Raw genomic sequence first — 15,306 nt, forward strand, 5'->3', positions numbered from 1 at the left:
CTTGATGCCTGATGCCCTGATCCATGATTGATGCCTGCTGCGATGCATTGCCGCAGATCCGAAAGAAAATCTTGCTGCGGATTGAAATTGTAATCTGACGACATGGATATTTACTTTATGAAAATCTTGCTCTTACAACTTGCTAATTTGAAGATTTACATATTTGTATCGGTTTTGTTAGTTGGAACTTTGTAGGATATTTGGTAAATCGATGGCAGGTTAATTTGCAATAATTGAACTTTATCTCTGTATGAGTATATTTGTACCTACCAAATACAATGCTTAGACTGATTTCATTTTTATGAGCAGATAAACAAGAAAAATAGAATAGTTCATTTTCTACGGACACGATGTACGCGAATGCGGATAAATAGTTTGCATGGCTGACATGCTATAACTTTATTTTTGCTTTAGTTGATTTTTTATTTTTTTTGCTATGCACCTGAAGATGTATAATCTGGTGTGATGCCTGATTGAAGATTAGTCAGCAACGTGATGATAGTGAGATATCTTATGATGACGACAGGTTGGTTTGGAACATCTCTACCGGTAAGGATTTTTCAGTACATTCATTATCTTAGAAGATACTGAGAAATCTCATGATGGTGTAAGGTTTCGGCGAAGTTCTAGATGGAAGTTTAGGTGTTATCATCTCACGAAAGATATAGGCCTCCTTTGATTTGGAGGAATTTCATAGGAATTTTAGAGGATAGGAATTTTATAGGATTTTTTCCTTTAGAGCCCTTTGGTTCATAGGAATAGATTCCTATTCCTACATAGGATTGGTTCCTATCCTCCACATTTCATAGGAAAATAAAAATGAGCCTAGACTCAATGGAAAAATTCCTTTGGTGTCAACCAAATGACATCTCGTTTCCTGTTCCTATTCATAGGATTTGAGATACATGCCATCTCATTTCCTACAAAATTCCTATTCCTATGATAATCCTATCCTATGAACCAAAAGAGGCCATAATCTTTTAAGAAAGAAGTGTTCTCTTTGTCGCAACCCCGAGAGCATTAAGCATCAATGTTTTAGATGCCCAGTTGATGCTGATTAACTGTGCTTGACGCCACATTGGTTCCCCTGTCCCTGAAACATATGCTTGATCAAATTTGTAGGGAACAGGTGAATTGGAAACAAGGCGCTGCTACTCGTGAGTCCTGAGCTATCAAGGCCTGTCTCTGAAGGAAGAATGAAGTTCAGAGACAGGGAAGGATAGGGCACAGAGGATGTATACTGTTTTCTGTACATTCTTCAGCAGGTGTAATCCAACATGTCAGAGATAAGACTTCAAAGTAATATCAAAGCTCAGCTCATAAGCGTTGGAACAAGTAGCATTACAGGTACACAGCATGCAACATGGTGGTACAAAATAGTACGGAGTAAGTTTTTTTTAGAATTATAGAAAATAGTAACTGGTAGGGAACAAACTGCAAATACACCGGAAAGATAATTAATATATTTATTACTATGGAAAGACTATCCTTTTATTAAACCGCTGAAAGCAGAGTTCTCGATTAACCCGAGCACTTGCAGACAAGTTTGATCCAGAGTATCTAAACTCCACTTGTCAGAGTTTTTTTTAAGAAATCGTCCCTATCACTGGGGAGGATAGATCCAACACCCTTACACCCAACCCTTCACTTTCCTAACAAGCCGTCCAAACAATTTGAGAGGTTAAATAACAATAATTTGGTTCAGCAAACAAATCACAGCTATGCCAAGTTGTTAGTAAAAGATACCACTATATAAACTCTTGATGTCCCAGGTTTCCAACATAGATGCTTTGTCCTTAATGCCTGCCTGATGCCTTCAACCATATGATAGATAGATGCCTGATGTGACGAATCGCCGCAAACCAAAAGAAATTAAATGAATTAATTTTGTCATCTGACGACAGGTAGATGTGTACCTTTACGGCTACGCTCGCCTTTTGTGGAAACATGATAACCGCGCAAGTGGTTAGTTGGTGCATAGACGGTTTTCCGCTGTCGGTCCTTTTAGATTTACCTATTTTCCCCTTCTTTTACTAGTAAGCATGCACGTGCAACGCACGTCTCTACAGTGGCATCTCGGGCGACTACTCCTGCGATACTGGTTGAGTGTGCAAGGTTTGTTTGAGCAATAGATGTTGGGGGCGGCGGCCCTGAGAGCTCGTGTCTTGTGGGTTGAAACTATTGCAGGCATATGAAATGCTTGCTTGCAGCTTCAATGACATGTACCTCATGTCTTGTGGGCTATTGCAGGCAATGTGGAATGCTTGTTTGCATGTTAAATGCTTGCTTGCAGCTTCAATGACATGGACCTCATGTCTTGTGGGTTGAAACTATTGCAGGCATGTAGAATGCTTGTCTCTTCTCAACCGCGAGAGAGTGCCTCATGACTTCCTTTCTTGCAGTGATGAAAGAGCGGATTGTTCAGCAGAGCGAGTCCCCTAGCTAGTGTGTGTTTGGTTGTTCAGCAGAGCAAGTCCCCTAAAAAACCTAGTGTGTGTCTGGTTGACTTTTTTTGTCCCCTAAAAAAACTATTTGTGTCAATGGAACTAATCATCAAGAAATGACATGAAAAGAAATTGAATGTTCATCCCAAACAATTAATAACCTCGAATGCAATGCGCAATGCACGGTTCAACTAAAACAAGGCCAAAAGATAATTATTATTAGCTCATTAAAAGTGGACATCAAGGAAACATTCTTTTTATCTCATGTCTTTGAATGACAATTAACCAGATCATCCAATGACCATATAATTTTCATATTTGTCTATTTTTTGGGCAGATCACATTATATCAAAATATAAAAATATATCAAAACTTCAGGCAAAATTATCTTGAACAACTATCCAACTGCACCACTCTGCACATCAGAAAAAAAAACACCACATACTCACTGCATTCCTAAATGTAGAGTAGTATTAAGGAGTAAGCTTATCCGGACAGCAAGTAGTTGTGCCCACTGTATAAGGATAATCATAATGCACACACCATAACAGGGATTTTTTTCTTTGAAATCTGCATACAAAGTTACAGAACAAGCTCTTGAATGGTTGTGACTAAATTTCTCAAAAGATGTCAACAAAAGTAAGATAATATATATTACAGTATAAGACTATTATACATGCTAACTATGCACTGTTGTTAAATAAACGGTATACTTGTGACTATTCTATATCATCAACATGCTTCTACCCGACTCTCCGTTGATCGCCTAGCTACATGGATGCATTCACAAAGATATAAGCCCTCTCCTTAGCTTTTAGCATACCTCTATTCACAAAGATTATGTGCTATATATAAGTATTGTGACGCTAATGGTCGAACATGCAAATTAAACTTACACGTGGAAAATATGCAACCCACAATTGCGATATCTTAACATATCACATTACAAACATATAAACAACGGTCTAAGAAATACGTGTAACTACACTAACATTTGGGATATTTGAGATACTTGTCATGAATAGTTTCTCCATCAACATATCATTGCAACTTAGCGCAATTCATTTTCTTTTCTCCGGAAAAAGGTCAATCTTATTTCTTCTGGCCTGTCTGCTCTATGGATCTTGGTGTTGTAGGCAGATGGACACATCTCAGTTCAGAGCATGTCTGTAAGCAAAAAATTATACCTAATGATATGATTTACATAAACCTAATGCTCAGGCATATTATCAATTGATGGCGAATGTGCATTACAAGTTGAAGTTTCTTGTTCCAACGGATCTCAGTTATTGGTTTTTGTCATCCAACAGTTTAATGTCATATCAACCAAGGTTTGTGCTCTACTTATGGAGGTAGCCAGTAGAAACTATTTGTGCATACAAGTGTTTTCCAAGCTATAACATTTTAATTTATGTTCCATTTTCATCCATCTACACATTTTAATTTCTGTGTGCAGAAAGAAATACCTTGATCACAATGCTCGGCGTAGAAAAAGTCATCATCATGTAGGTTGACATTGACATACTGTTCATCCAAATACTTCAGGCGCTGGACAAGCATATTGAACGAAGATCTTCACTTGATACCGGAGCAGCAAGCATATCTAAGAGAACAACACAGCATAATATAAGTCATTAAAATATGGCCAAAAGGTAACTCATGTGAGTCTAACCTCTTTAGCTAACAAAAGCTATTGTTCTACAGGGAAGAAAATAAGTCTACATATATGTGAGTCTCACCTCTTTACCTAAGATTTCATTGTTTTTTTATCATGTTATGCCATATATCTTACAACCCCTTTGATCTCTGCAACAAAGTATCATAAACATTGTGTCGGAGTAAATAGCCATGGGTAGCCTAGCCGGCTTCCCCTGGCCCTTCTGAAAAAATTACGAGCCCGTCCGGCTCTCAAGAATCCAAGACATGGGGCCGCCTTCCCCTTGCTGGCTGTCACCCAGGCCGGCTTTCGGAAGGCGGCCCGACTTTAGCCCTCATGAAGAAAGCCATGGGAGGGCCGACTTCGAGAAGCCGGCCGCGAGGAGGCCGACTCCAAGAAGCCGGCTCCCATAAAGCGGTCGAGACCGTACCCTCAAAGTTTGCATCCACCTAGCGGCGATGAGACGGGGCGTGGCTACAGTAAAGCCTGCCGCCCCCAAATCCCGGAGCACGATCGGCACAGTGCGCTGTACGGGTGACCATGACCCGTCCGGCGCAACACTGTTGCCATGATGACCCTGATGCCATCCACGATGGGCTGCCAGTACAGCCCACGGGCGGTGGGCCCCTTTGGGCAGAGAGACACCCGAAGGCGGCCACGCCTCCCCCAGTCGGCCCAAGACAGAGCCGGCTCCCCGCAGCCGGCTTGCCGCCTCCCTCGAAGGAGACGCCCCATTAAGGAGACAAGACGCGGTGAGGCTACAGCGATCGCCCGCCGGGCGGCGGCACTGTAGCCACGCCTACCTCGACGAAGCCCACGTCACCAAGATAGAGCAACAGTAACCAGCCGCCGACCAGGTCCTGGACAGTGGGGCCTGCCTGTCGACCAAGGGGCCGGCAGCCGGCGGGACCCACCAGTCGGCGGGCCCCAGCAGCCGGCGCAGAAGCCGGCGAGCGCAGTCACAGACGGCTGGGCCCCGCGCCCAGTCGGATTACCATTGTACCCCCGGGGGTAGGCCTATATAAACCCCCCGGGGCACCCATGCAAAGGGTGGAACCCCCAGCTAGTTTTAGACACCACACAAGGAGAAGAAGCAGGCTAGCCGTGCCCTTCTTCCTCCTCCCACCGAACAGCTCAAGGAGCATTGTGTAGCTACTTGTCCATCTAGTGATCATGCGGAGACCCCGCAGAGCAGCAGTAGGGGTGTTATCTCCACGGAGAGCCCCGAAGCTGGGTAAGATTCGCCGGCGTGCATGTCTTCGCCTCATCCCGTTTCCAGGCACCGGCGACGTCTTACTGGCTCCCACAATGATAAGCCACCCGTTGGCATATGTCGCACCTACCACCCGACACATTGTTATAACAAAAAGGATGAAGTATTCCTTCTTTACTAACTGATTTTTTTTTCAACGGAGATTTACACTAAAATAATTGTACATCGTAAGACCTTCTTCACCAATGAATTTTACTTAACTCGACATATCTGAATTTTAAACGGAAAAATTTCAAAAGCAGGGATCTCTGCCAATGGGGACACGCATACTCCCCTGCACCTTACATCACATATTCCATGGCTGAAAATATTTGCAAGCATCGTCAGCATAGGGATTTCCATGCCTGAAGAAGCAATCATTAGTCAATAGGCGTGAGATTGAAAGCATGGCCTGAGTAAATGGTAGTCTTGTTTGACTACTATTTGTGAAGCACAATTTCAAAGGAAAAGGATAGGAAGATTAAGCAATCATTATTCAATGGGCATCTAACTGAAAGTACAGTTTGAGGGCACTAAAGCAGAACCAGATCATGCAGACATTAATTGGCTATTAGAGATTGGGAATGAACTTGCAAAAGAAAGCATACAGGTGAATAAGAAATTGTCAAAAAGCAGACACTACACTGTATACATGATTTAAACCAAGGAAAACAAAGTAAAATCATGTAGCTATCAGTTCGTTTTTAAAGATTGGTGCGTCGGCAAGCGATGTTGGTAAGAAGGTTACTGTAAGTTGAAAAGAATTCCACCCCTTGGTCACAAAAGCCTGTCTTTATCTCCATCTTTAGCCTATGTGCAAATGAGTGATGAGTTTCATGTGAGCAGCGCTACACACAGTAGAATGAAAATTGGTAGATCCTAAAATGGAAGGAGCATAAGGCTTAAAAATCGATATCTAAATCTATAAAATGACTAAATGAGCATCATTCGAGGAATCACAACGACGGAGTATATGCGCCACTAACTGATGCCCCCGAGTCGTGATTTGAACATATGGAGGAAATAAGCAAGAGGAAATACATTTTAACTTGCTATAGCAAGCAAGAGGAATCATGACATATAGCAAGCAAGAGGAAATAAGCATCCGGTCATCAAAGATAACTGAGAATTACCCAATAAAAAAGACAATTGAGAATTTAAAAAAGAAAGAAAGAAAACACAGTTAGAGCACGGCAGCTGCGCTCTCGGGTGCCACGGCGTGCACGGTACACCACCACGGCGGTTGAGGGAGTAGGCGACCAACGGGTCCAACCCAGGCAGGGCAGCCCACGCCCGGCGGCCAACGCAACGCAACACACGCAACGCACGCGCGCGGCGACAGTTCCGCTCTCGCCCGGCCGCCCCGCTGCGGCCGCCCGGTGGTCTCCTCACTTTCCTTTGTCCGTCCGCTCTCTTTCCCAATCATTCCCCTTCGCCTCCCCCTCTCGCCATCGCTTCCTCCGCCAGCCCAGCCCAGCCACCCCGCCCTTGCACCGTGGGGTCCCCTACCCCCGTCCTCCACCTGCTCCGCTCCGCTGTGCGCACCCAACCCACGGCCCCGGGATCGGACCCCCGCCCCCAGATCCGCTCCGCGCATCCGACCTAGCTGTACCCTTGCTCCGCTCTTCGGCCGGGGAGCACCAGGAGCGGGCAAGGGCGAGGGGATGGAGGGCCTGGCGCAGCGCGCGGCGCTGCTGCGGGAGTCGCTCGGGAAGAGCCAGGCGGCCACCGACGCCGTCGTCTCCATCCTCGGCTCCTTCGACAGCCGCCTCTCCGCGCTCGACGCCGCCATGCGCCCCATCCAGCTCCGCACCCACGCCGTCCGCACCGCCCACGAGAACATCGACCACACCCTCCGCTCCGCCGACGTCATCCTCTCCCAGTTCAACCGCACAAGAGAGGTACTGTCTGTCCCCCCAACGATCCAGCCCCCTCCCCTCCCTGCCCGTCGGCGACGAGAAGGGGCCGCCGGCGAGGACGAGAGGGGGGCCGGCGGCGGCGGGCGAGAAGGGCGTGGGCGAGCAGCGGGCGGCGTGGGGCTGCGGCGGCCGAGAAGGGCGTGGGCGAGAAGGGCGTGGGTGTCGGGGCGTGGTGGAGAGGTTAGCGAGGGAGAGAGAGAAGCGTGCGAGAGAGAGGGGCGAGTGGTGGGGTACCGCGTTTGGTTAGCGACGGGGATTTCGTTAATGATGATTTTCGTTAACGGATGTTTTAAACAAGGGAGTACGTAGAACTCATTTAGATGAGACATAATTTGGTCTCATTCACTTGAAAAACAAGAACATATACCATTCACGTCAGCACACACATCTTATAGCATCTTATAGCATCACATTCAATGGCTATAAAAGATGAATGATACCAAATTATATCATCTAGATGAGTTCTAGCAAAACTGTTTAAACAATGGCATGCATGGTGGATAATTAAAGCGTAAAACACGTTTAGTATGTTGGAGGGATGTAGACCATCAGATTGCAGGTTTCGATAGATAGGATGATCTGGTTCTCCGCCCTCTCTTTCTTTATAGTGGTAGTAGATTCTCTCTCTCTCACGAACAAAACAGTCTTTTGTCCGCTTTATAAATATAAAGCCACACTACCGAATGATACATAATGCTAAGAAAACCCTCAAACATGCTGATAAAAGCACTACTATTCATCTCCAACAAAACCGCCTAGAATAAGCACAAGAGAGGCCAGACAACGCAAGACGCCATCAAGGCCACCGGCAACAAGTGAACACGTGACACCTAGAAAAAATCACTGGATTTCGTCACACCACCCCACCAAACTGTTGTCGGAGAGGACCCTCCGTCCTCTCGCTCCAGACCGAGGAGCGTTAACCGTCAAGCAGAAACGACCGAGAGAAGATTCCATCAAAAGTAAAAGATAGGTGCAAACATTAGTTGTCAGAACTGAGGTGTAGCTGGACGGAACTCTAAACCATCTCGAACATGCCCCAACGATCGAAAGACACCTACCCTCGCTACCGACACCCTCAAGAGGGTCACGATACAAAGCCCGCCGCCACTATGTCTGCCGAAGTGAACATGAATTTTCACCCTGAACGTTAGAAGAAGGAGAAAAGCCAAGGAGGCATCCCTAAGAGGATACCTCTTCAGACACCGGCACTAGCGGAGCCACGGCAAGGCCGATTGGGCCGTGGCCCACCCAGTGTTGGAGCAAAAAAAATTGCACTTAGCCGAGCGGCCCAGCCTAGAACTGCAGATCGTCGCCGTGCATCACTGTGAAGAGGAGCAGCCGCCAGTTGCTGCCACTGAGGCACACAATAGCTGCAGCGCTGGCTACCGGCTACCATCGCAGCGCGCAGTCACACATGGCACCTAGTGCTCCCAGCCTCCCATCAGTCCCATGGCCGTCGGTTCTGTGACTTTCAACAGTAACTCCACTTGCTTCGGGAGTGGAGTTGTGAAGTGGAGGTTCTCCGAACAGGCCTAAGTATTTGAAATTCACTTTCGCTTCGGTACAACTCTCCTAAACACATTACCCTCCACTCCAGGCCCGGCCCATTTGCTCTTTTTCTTCTCAGTTAAAAACTCAAAAAAAAGTGCAGCAAGGTGATTTGAATTCCTGCCCTCCCGATTGAGCGCAATTGTATTAACCAAGCGGGACAACTTACTCGACATGCCAAGTTTAGTTTAGTTTAGTTTTTTGAGAAAAACATGCCAAGTTTAGTTCTTTTATCTTCTTCAAATCAATGCTAAAAGCCTTTTGGGCCGGCCCATGTAAGGCGCGCTCAGTTTTCTTAATTTCGTTTTTCCTTTTTTTGTTTGTTTCTATTTTAAATAATTTTCTATTCCAAAAAGTTTCCAACTTTTAAAAAATTGTGCATTTTGAAAAAATGTTCAAGAAATCATAAAATGTTCATGGAATCAAAAAATGTTCACATATTTGGTGTTTTCAAAAAAAGATATGAAATTGAACAAATGTTAGGAATATCAAAAATTGTTCATGAATTTTTTATAATGTTCAAAAAAAATTCAAAATTGTTCATGAATTACAAAAATGTTTGCTGATTCAAAACATCTTCACATATTTTAAAAATATTCGTGCAAAACAAAAAAATGTTCACGCATTTTAAAAAGGTTTAAAAAACAACATACTCTCAGACGGGCCCTTCTCGCCTACCCGAACACTCAACATTGTATATTTTTGGACATCTTTCAAATGAGTCCAACTTTTGCAAGCAGGTTGGTATGCCCATGTTAGGTTTGGACGATTTCTCACACCGTATGCAAGTTGCGACACGTCCGACCATTTATCTGTCTTTTTTTTTATCAAGAAAGCACCCGAAAATGAAAATTTTCTCAGAAACTCAAACAACTTGGCATGGTGCCTTCAATTGGTCATATAACCTCATGGAAAACATTTCGGTTCAATGACGGATGCCAAAAGGCTCGCTCTCAAACGGACCCCTCTGGCCACCCGAACACTCTTCGTTGAACATGTTCTATTTTTGGACATGCATAAAATGACATTAATTTTTTCGGTAGGTGTGCATGCCCATGATAGGCATTCATGCCAGGTTTGAACGAATTCTGACACTGTATGCAAATTGTGTCACGTTCGGCTATTTATCGGCCATTTTCACTGATAAAACTCTAGAAAATGCTAAAATTATCGAAAACCCACAGAACTTTGCATGGTTCCTTTCATTGATCATATAAGCTCATGGAAAAAACATCGGTGTCATTCAACGGTTGCCAATTTTTTTTGCTCTCAAACAATCCTCTCGCTTACCCGAACACCCTCCATTGTACATGATATATTTTTGGACATGAATGAAATGACCCCAAATTTTGCCAGCACATGGGCTTGCCCATGGTAGACATTCTTTCCAGGTTCGACACCATATGCAAGGTGCGTCACGTCCGGCCAATTATCGGCCTTTTTTCACTTAGAAAACATCAGGAAATGCAAGATTTGTCGAAAACTAAAACATATTGGCATGATGGCTTTAATTGGTCATATAAGCTCATGAAAAAAATTGAATCATTTGAAGGATACCGAAAAATACACACTCTCAAACGGACCCTTCTTTTCTACATGAACACCCTTCATTAACCATGGTCTATTTTTTGACATGCATGAAATAACCCCAACTTTTTCCACCTGGGGCATGCCCATGGCAGGCATCCATATCATGTTTGAACGAATTCCAACATCTTATGCAAGTTGTGTCACGCTTAGACATTTATCAGCCTTTTTTTACCAAGAAAACTCTAGAAAATGCCAAACTTGTCGAAAACATGAACAACTTGGCATGGTGCGTTGAATTGGTGATATAAGTCTATGAAAAAAATTGGGGTCACTTCAAGGATGTCAAGAAACAACATACTGGCAAGCGGAGCCTTCTGGCCCTACCCGGGCACACTCCGTTTAAAATTGATCTAGTTTTGGACATTCTTAAAATGACCCCCACTTTTTGTAACCAGGTGGGAATACCCATGGTATGCATTCATGCCAGATTTAAATGATTTCTCACACTGTAGGCAAGTTGCGACACGTTCGACCATTTATCCATCTTTTTTGACCGAGAAAACTTTAAAAAATGCAAATATTATCGAAAATCAAAACAACTTGGCATGTTGCCTTGAGTTGGTCATACAAGTCAATGAAAAAAATGACCACAACTTGCGAGAAGGTTGGCATGCCCATGGTAGGCAATCATGCTAGGTTTAAAATAAAAAAAAGTATTTAAAATTATAATTTAAACATGTACTTAAAACTACTCTCTCCGTCCCATAATATAAGAGCATTTTTGGCACTACGCTAGTGTAAAAACGCTCTTATATTATAGGACGGAGGCAGTATCATTTTAAGTTTTTAACATTAACTAATAAATACAAAGTGACAAAATTGCAAATAGTAAATGCTTTGCATAAAAAAACATTTAATTAATGTTTGGCGAAAAAAATTAAAATCATAATTTAATAAAATCTTTAGAAGTGTTATTTTGGTATTCCGAACAATATTTCAATATTTTGAACTCGTTTCAAAAACAATAAAGAAGTTCAAAAAGGGAAAAATGAATTAACAAAAAAGAGAAGAATAATGAAAAAAAGAAAAAAGACGCTTAGACCTTGACCCAACTAGGCGACTATATCGCACCCGTCGGGCACCTGTTGGTTCTAGAACTGTTTGTATTTTTTAATCACCTTTCAAGAAATGTTTGCAAATTTCAAAAATTGTTTAGGTTATAATTTTTCAGTTCAACAAAAAATGTTCGTATTTTCCAGTTTTGTTTGTAAGTTCAAAAAATGTCTGGGAAATTTATAAATGTTCGTGCTTTTCAGAAAATTCAGAAGTTAAAAATATGTCCTTATTTTCAATTTTTCTTCACAAATTAAAAAAAAATGGGATTCCAAAAAAAAATTCCTGCTTTAAAAATTCTTCACAAATCTAATAAAAGTTTGTTTTTTTCCAAATGTTGGTCAGATTTATAATTTTTTTTCAAAAATGTTCATGCTTTTAAAAAGAAATCATGTTTTGATTTTTATTCATGTTTTTTCTATTTTTTGGAATTTTCATATTTTTGCATTTTTATAAACTGCCTACATTTTTCAGAAAATGTTCGGAATCCCAAAAGTTCATCACATTGTTTTCCTAAATTTGAAAAAGTATTCATTAAGAAATGTTTGGTGTTTTATAAATTATTTGCCTTTTCCCAAAAATATTCGGCATTTGCAAATTGTTCATATTTTTCTAAAAGAAAAATTTCAATTTTGGGGAATTGTTTTTATATGAACGATGTTTTGTTGTTCTTATATAATCCGCGCTGTTTGAAATCAGAACAAGTTGCTGGGTGGAGTGGTGGAGGCCCTGGGGCCACGAGGTCTCGCGTATACATACGAAAAGTCAGGTATGATTTATCAAAGGTCCATATTGCATTTATACTTTTTGTGAGGAGGTTGTATGTGTAAGTGTATATAGTGCCTCTTAGTGATTTTGGTGTATTGAAAACTGATAGGTTAAGAAAATAATGTGTTTATTAGTGTGCATAGGTTCTATAAGTCTATGAGAAGTTTGATATTTATGATGAAAGTCGACCCCTAATGATGAACATCTTCAGTTGAAGACTTATTTTCTTGAAGACTTTGAAAGTGAGGAAATTGGTGTGACCTTAAAGACTTTGATATTCATGCGAGGATTATGAAGCATGAAGACTTTTGTTTTCGTAGTTTCATTTTCTCTTTATTGTGTCATAGGAAACACCGTACTGTTAAAGGGGGTCGAGGTAAAACTAAGAAAAAGTTTCCAAGTGATGCTCATCTCAAAATCCTACACCTACCCAATCCTTCCGAGTGAAAGCAATCTCATATAGTTCAGTCAATTTCTTCAGTGACGGAGACGAAGATTTTCTGGTTTATGAGGAATTTTTTCTGACTAAAGAGTTAGAAATTCGCCAGTGCGGATTGCCTACAAGTGAGGAACATGATAGCCCTGAGGAATTCGATACTCAAATTTCCGACCGTTGCTGTGTTATGCGCCAGCTGTCCCAAAATGTCTACCCACCTAACGGTCATATCATTGAAGTGCATTTATGTCTTATCATGTCGGGTTGCTCCCTAGGCTATAAATAGCCGCCCCCTACAACCACTAGTTGGTTGGCTACTCCGAGAGAAATTGACACCTGTCATTGAGAGCATCCCATCCTTCGAGGACTTTGAGCGAAAATCATCAAGTGAGGAAAACCCAAACCCGAACACCTACACACCCAAAGTGATTGAGTATCACTGAAGAGATTGTTCCTGTGTGGAACTGACGCTTGTTACCTTTGAGGACTGTGCATCCTCCAGATGGTTAGGCGTCATGGTCTAGAGCATCCAAGAGGAATTGTGGATCGCCGAGTGACCGAGTCTGTGAAGGTTTGGAAGTCACCTGAAGACTTACCACGATTGATTAGTCGAGGTCTGTGTGATCTTAGCTCAAGGAGAATACGGTGAGGACTGTGTTCCCGGGACTGTGTGTCCTCAGGTTTAAATACCTAGCCGCTCCAACCAGACGTACGACTGTCACAGCAGTTGGAATTGGTCTACCAAATCATCGTATTCACCAAGCTACTGGTTCTGTTTCCTCAACCCTTTCATTTCCTCATTCATGTGTTGATGTACTTGATCGTTACTGTTTGAAGACTTTGATTGAAGACTTTCTCAATTTCCTCAATCCTAGTTCTTCATTCACTTTGTCTTTAGCCTGCTTGTCCTGTTTACACTCTTCTTGTGCTCTGTGTATGTTTCATTTCATCATGATGACTATGCTACTGCTCTGTTCTGCATGCACCTGAGTACTTATTCCGCTGCTTGTAGTTCGCGACTTAGGAAATTCCTCAAGTTGAATTTCCTCAGTAACGAATTTGTAAAAATCGTCTATTCACCCCCTCTAGTCGATATAACACGCATTCAGTATGGGACAGGCGTGAACCTTTGTACATGATCTTACAATTTTGTAGAGACTTTTGCTGGCCCTGAATAACAAATTTGAGCACGAGGAAAGAGAAAACCGCGGTGGCCGACTAACAACTAGGGACACCCATGAAAAAAGAAGCTAGTGTGTTGACGAAAAACGAAGAACAATGACGATGTTCGAGTAACATGCGGGGATACCCTTGTAAGAGAGGGTCTCTCATTACCCTTTGTCGAAAAAAGAGAAACATGCGGGGACCGGGGGACATCGGCATAAAAGAGTCTCTCTCATTTCTAGCCATCTTAGTAAAGTTAGACATATGAGGTATCTCTCAATTTCAGTTGCTCAGCGTGTATTTTATATTCACAATATCAGTGCAATGTTATTAAATAAATGTTGTTGTCATAAGGGCGAGGCTAATAGTATAGCCAACTAACTATATGTTGTTGTCACATGCCACGTCATTTAGAGCCATCACTTATACCAATCGCATAATAAGGTTGGATATTAGACTAATACATTACTTCACATTTTCTATTTCACTTTCTGCATATTTGTTATATTTTTGTAGAAACACGTGTAGAGATGGGCTCTGGCATAAGAAATACTCATTTCTTTTTTTTCTTGAGTAAACTATCCAACTTTATTGATATTAGACAAATACATCGAACCGAACAAAAATGAAACAACAAAGGGCCGAGATAAAACAACAAGTTGCATCAAAGTCCTCTGTAGTTATCTACATGTCCATCTCGTGCATCTCGAGTTTCACCCACACATCTAGTGAAGAAACTTCGTTCATGTTTGTTTTGGAAAATAGACAAGGCCAAATAATATTACATAAAATTAGTGCTTGCAAGTACTCCCTTACAAGGATAAGAAATTTGTTACAAGTACGTTCTTGAGGAAAATAACACCATCTTCCTTTTGCATCCCTCAATGGCGCACCATGAGTGACACTCGTTGCTGCCTTTGGGCCTCCTTCTTACCAGAGTAACTTTGTTGGAACCCATGAGCTTGCAGAAGCAACAACCGAGAAATTGTCGATGTAGACCAGAAGATGCTAGCGACCGCGATGTAGACAGAGTGTCGTCTCAAAGAACCTGTTGCCTAGAAGGGCCAAAGGACAATCACAACTCTAGTTAGTCAGGAGGGGGACACAATCTCACAAGTTCACCGACAGAGCTGTATGTGATTGAGCTTCATCAAACGAAGGTGGAAATGGAGAACAAAAACACGTTGGAACATCATCCCCTCTACTAGCTATGTCGTCGTGGAAAAATGCTTCACACCGGGCCCGAATGCTCGGCGATCAAAACAATCCCTCGACTTGTCGATGCCCCTACAAGGAAGGACATCGACATGGGAAAAGTGGAGGAACCATTGTTTCCATCGTCGTCAATGCCTCAATTTCACTAACGATGAACAAGTAGAGAGCCATATGTAACACAAACATAGCACACAGATCCAGGATCCTTCTCTTCCCTCTCCCCTCCTAAGAGTCTGATGGCGTCCAGGGGTACCCGA

Source organism: Triticum urartu, chromosome 4 (genome assembly GCF_003073215.2).
Source record: "Triticum urartu cultivar G1812 chromosome 4, Tu2.1, whole genome shotgun sequence".
In the NCBI taxonomy this organism is placed as follows: Eukaryota; Viridiplantae; Streptophyta; class Magnoliopsida; order Poales; family Poaceae; genus Triticum; species Triticum urartu.